We start from the raw sequence: 5882 nt of genomic DNA, 5'->3' as shown, positions 1-5882 counted from the left end.
CTGTAAGGTACACATCAGCAATAACTCGTGCACGAGCCATAGTGCGGCGAATCCGATTTGGCAATGCCATTTGCTAACCTGACATACGCTCCACTAGCGAGTAATGCTTTCCTGTCATTAACACGTATGGGATACTCTGCAAGAGCGACTTGCTTTAGCCACACGTAACCAAAGCTGCATACGTATTTTTCTTTCCCTTTTTTTACGTTGCCTTCATCGATTATAGGAGAAACTTCTTGATGTTTTGAGCGTGGCCAGCTAGGACACGGACCAGAAAGAACGAGAAAAAATACGGGGTGATGCGCAAGAACCTGTGTTTATTCGTGTTCCTTCCGGTGCGTCTTTTACTTGGCACCACATCAAAAGTATGAATACGTGCCCATCCTAGCCCCTACCGCAACCTTATTAGGAGAAACTCGCACGTTCACTCAGTGACCACCTGACTATCATTGAGGCTGAATAGATCTTAACGTTTCGACGCTGGAAGATGAAAGCACCTTTCGCATCTCTACGGCCCCACAAACTAATCAGTGAAGCCGCGCGAGCGCGATTTTCGCCATCACGAGCGTATTCAGAAGCACCGTGTGGTGCAAAATGGTATAGTTATACTAATTCTTGGGGCTTGACGTCCCGAAACGACTGTATGATTATGAGAGACGCCGTAGTCAAGGGCTCCGGAAATTCTGATCACCTGCCGTTCTTTAAGGTGCACCCAAATCTGAACACACTGGCCTACACCAATTCCGCCACCATCGGCTTAGCCCCCGTATTCACAAACGCTCCTCGACTCGACTCTCACCCCTCACTTGACAGAACTGAGCACTGCGCCACTGCTCGGCTGAAAATGACGCTGCGCTGCTCGAGAATCGCACCACATTATCACTGATATGCAGTGACTTGCCGTGACTAGAAAGGGCGCTTCCATCGGCTTTCTCAAGTGAAGGTGAAGCGGTGCGTGAAGGGACGTTTTACAATACGGGAATAAGTGTTTCAAGTACGCAATAAGGATATCGCTATCCCATTCAACTCTTAAAGGCGAAGCTTTAAAATCCCCCAATTTTTTTCACCATCATTCTAACGAAAATAATCGAACTGAATAAAACCATGTTGTTACGTCTTTACAATTTTGTTATCAAAAAAAAAAAAACGACAGATCCCACGTAACTCGGGAGTCAACGTCATGCAAATCATGCGGAGGGAATGTGACCATGTTGTAATTTTTCCTTGAGCGACACGTAATGAAATGATGATAAATCTTTCGTCTCTCATAATCATATGGTGGTTTTGGGACGTTAAACCCCACAAATCAATCAAATGATGATAAATAGATGTGCAAATGTTGCACGCACGGACATATGTTGAACAGTCGCAGATGCTTATATAGCCAGTTGCTTCAGTTGCGCAAGGTTGCCAACAGGAACATGAGTATTAGAAAACTAGAAGCGATATGCTGATTTGAAACGTTGGTGCTCGGGAGGATGGTAACCCTAGACGCTGCTAAGTTGATTATTTTCAACGGATGTCACCTAACTGCAATTCACGTTAACTCGACGAGACGGCAGTATCATAGGAGTACGTACGTAATGTTTATAAAATTGAGTAACCGCAGCACTACGATCACAATGGAATTTTCACGAACATTATAGGGTATATTCGAAAAGTTGCTTCGACGCCTGGCGTAGCTCTATAGTATGGTAGAATATTTTATTGCCACGCAGAATGCTTAGGTTCGATTCCTGTCGGGGCCCTGTAACTTGTTTTTAGGGGCGAAGCTCCTTATAGCGGCGCCCGTTCGTCTCTCGTAGCCGTTGTAGTGTGTAACAAGTATAACATTTTGACCTCCAAGGTGGTGCCGGTGAGAGATTTCTTCTGTGCGTTGTAGAACAATTAAATATAATGCTCAATGTAGATGCCGATGACTGCTAAGGGGGAATGAGAGACAGGAGCATTCACCTTTTAGTTAACACGCACGCTGCAATCCCCATTAGTAGCCATTGGCAGGTACATTGAGCACTATCTGACAAGAAAGGGTTGCTACGTTATACTCGCTGGGCGTAGCCTCCTTGGTTTTAGAAACGTTTAGTGAGCGTTGGGCCACAGTGCCATGAATACAATGAACTAGTATATACCATGAACTCTAGGTGGTTAAAGGTGGGAAGTAGAAACGAAGCGTAAGCCGTAAGAAAGTGTGCGTGTGCCACCTCTCGTTTAGTCCTTAGAATGTCCGCTGGATGGCGGTGCTTTTATACGGCGAATATATGATGAAACAAAGATGCGAGAGGGTGGTACTTGAAGTGTTGAATAGATGGACGAACGAACACACAGACAGATGCATGGATGGACACATGAACGGACGCAAGGGCGGATGCATGGACGAACGGAGGGACGGACGCACGAACAGACGCACGCACGGACGGGCGGATAGACGCATGGGCGGTCGCACATATGGAAGCATGGACAAACGGAAGCAAGAACGAATGGACGGACGAATGCTTCGCCCCACTCTCTATCATTCACTCTGTGGATATGCTGCCATTTTTTTTTGCTTTAATCGATGTCGACTTTCTCTTAACATTTACGCGTTCAAATGCACACGTGAGAGAGAGACCCTCCCATACTGATGTCGCGTCACGCCAAGTTCGGGAGGTGATCACGAGAGCACCCAGACATAACTGGCTAAATATTTAGGTAGATAGTGAGATACATAGATAGATACGCAGATAGACTTCAAAGGTGCTCGCAGTACGCACTGAAATGATTCACATTTAAAAGAAAATGCAGTCTGCTACTTTACCTTGTAAAACAACAATACTTGATTATCAGGCACATCCTTCGAACTAATGTACCGTCTTGGTTTCACTAAAGTGAACCTAAATATTACTAAATCAATCGTATTGCATTTCGCCCAGTATATGTCTCAGCAGTAGAAGACTGTCTGATATTCGGAGAGGCCTGACTATGCATGAAACAAAAAGCTCGCAGTTTTACCGCAAGGGCGAAATAATGAATGCGATAGCAACAACTTGTAATCTCACACAAAGTGAGGCTTGAAGCTAACTCCTTTGGATCCCATGTGACGTGACTCTAGAACAAAATTCGCCCCGTATCTGCACGTTAATCAGCAAATGTCGTCCAAAGACGATAGTCTTGCGTGTGGAGAGAGTGAACAAAGCATTTATTTGGTGTTCTGCACAAGAAAATTGGTGAATGGTATTCTGGAGGCGCTGCATTAGAGTGCATCAAGCGTGCAGAGGAGGCGAACGAACGCATCAAGTCACGTCACATGTAAGACATGAGCGCCATCTGGCAGTTTTCTTGGAAAACAAAGCGCGTGGCTCTGAGACGGGTGTGCGCGCCCATCTGTGAGATGATAAGGCGTAGAACGCAAGGCAACGGGCAGGTGCCACCACCGTCTCGTCTTAGCAAAGCGTTGGAAATACTCGCCTTTTCGTGCAAGCGATGCATGGTCAGCGCAGCGGGATAAGCGCTACGGTACTTAAAGTTACTTATGTATGCCTTTTCTAGTAAAAGATGCACATGCAGAATATATGCGTGTTTTATGGTGCCCTAGACATGCGCAATTATTTCTTTTCGATTGACAATTGCACAAGTATGAACGCTGAATCTTGAGCAACATTGGTGGGCGTTGCGGATGGGGTCGGCCGTTTCAAGTACCCGATACCGTTAGGAGTGGACAAACAGACAAATGTACAGACAGAAAGACAGACAGACAGACAGACAGACAGACAGACAGACAGACTGACTGACTGACAGACAGACTGACAGACCAAGATTTTTGTTTCGAAGGTGTCCAAGAAAGACTATCTTTAATACTTCGCCACTCAAGGGACACTTCTCACAGTCACTTCGCTTTGGGAGTGTCACAGAACGAGCGCTCAAAAAGAGCGCGCCGCCAACTCCTCGCGACGAAACGCCAGAGTGACGACGCGAGGTCAACGATAAAAAAAGGGAAAAAGAAAACAAACATCTAAAGATTCCCCGGGAGCGCGACCCTCCCCTCTCGGAAGCGTAGGCTCGCCGACGAACCTCCTCACCCCACCACGGTGGCCGAGCAAGCACTCGAATTTTCTAGATGGAAAGGGGCGTGGTTGCAGCCGGGTTGAGTCATCTGTCGCGGCCAGCATTCGAACCGTCTCGCCCTCTCCCCAACCTTCGCTGCGTATCGCGCCCACGAAATGACGAGAACCTTCTGGAATCTCGCGCGGAGGGTATTTAATCGAGCAGCCGAGGTGAGAGATCAGGAGAAGACGGAAGTTAGCGCCAGAGCGCGTAGGGATTCCGCCGTGCTGTCGGCGAAGGTTTTGTCCGTAGAGACAAAGCAGGAGAAGAAGATGATTTCCACCTGAGGGGTGACGACTCGAGCTTCAGGTAAGAGTGTGTGTTTACCGCTATCGAGCGAAGACGCATGGCAACAGCTGCGTGTGTGAAGCCGACGTGTTTCCGGTGAAGAAGTTTGAAGCTTGGAGAGTGGCCTATTGAAGACGTGAGGTTTCCTGGAAGAGAAACTTCGGGGAGGTTTCCTGGAAGAGAAACTTCGGGGGCTGCGGAACGACAACAACGCTGGACTTTGAGTGAGTGATTCTCGGAAGAGTATTATCCAGACTTTTGTTCCAAGAACTTTGGACTGGATAGGTTTTCTATCTCTTTAGTCTTTAAGTGTCTTGGTTGTTCAATGCATGCGACTGCATTGTAGTGCGTATCGTTGTCTGTGTCCGTTGTTTAGAGTGTGGCTGATTGTACTGTGTTGTGCGTTGTTTGATTGGTGACATATTGTACTCAACTATTGTGGAGTGTGCATATTTGTGTATCGTGTTTTGATCTGCCATTATTGAGAATATAATTTTGTTTTGGTTATCAACTCTCGGCTCTGAATTGTTCTTTGGGCCACAGCCGGCGTCCGCTGGCGCGCCAAATAGGACCACTTCTAAATTGTCCACGCTTTCGTAGTGCGGTTCGGGGGCCCGATACCTCGGTCCTTGGAATTAGCCCGGCAATCGCCTCCCTAATTAACGGGACCTGGGTGACAATTATTCTGGCGTCCGCGACGAGGACCTTTTGGAGCACAGTGGGTTCAACGTAGTGAGAAAGACCCTCGAGTGTTGATAGTGCTATCAGAACAATTTTGTGTGTTTCAATGTTCTCGTTAACGAGTGCAGTGGAGTGTTCCGATAGACTGATTTAGGCAGATACTTTTTGCACGCGGCAAGACTTTCTTTGCGAGACGCAATGGATCTCGAAAAGTTAGTAGCTCTTGGTGAGAAAATGGGTCTTTCTGGCGCCGAACTACGGAAGTGGGCAAGCCAGAAGGAGAAAAAGGCGGTGGAAAGAGAGAGGTTGGCAGCTGAGAGGGCCAAGGAAGAAAAAGCAGCTGACTTGGAGAGAGAAAGGCTGGCCGCTGAAATGGCGAAAGAAGAAAGAGAGGCAAAGGAGCGACAGCTTAAAGAAGAAAGAGAGCAGCAATTGAAGTTCGAGCTGGAGAGAGAGAAGTTGGCAGCCGAAAGGGCGAGGGAAGAAAGAGAAGCGAGGGAGCGACAGCTGAAAGAAGAAAGAGAAGCGGAGATGGCTGAAAGAGAACGGCAGCGGCAGCACGAAATGGAACTCGAGCGCCTCCGTTTGCAACAGCGAAGTGAAACTCCGGTCCAAGCTAGAGTTGAAAGCAGCGAACGGGAGGACCACGGCTTCCGCTTGAACCCAAGCAAGCTGCTCGTGGCGTTTGATGAAAGGAAGGACGACCTTGACGCGTACCTTCATCGATTTGAGACGATTGCGAGGAGCCAGAATTGGCCGGAACATCAATGGGCAACTGCTTTGAGTACTTGCTTGCGTGGTGAAGCGCTCAGTGTTTACGGTAGGCTGACGCC

This window comes from Rhipicephalus microplus, chromosome 4 (genome assembly GCF_043290135.1).
Source record: "Rhipicephalus microplus isolate Deutch F79 chromosome 4, USDA_Rmic, whole genome shotgun sequence".
NCBI lineage: Eukaryota > Metazoa > Arthropoda > Arachnida > Ixodida > Ixodidae > Rhipicephalus > Rhipicephalus microplus.
This window is presented reverse-complemented; position numbering follows the sequence as displayed.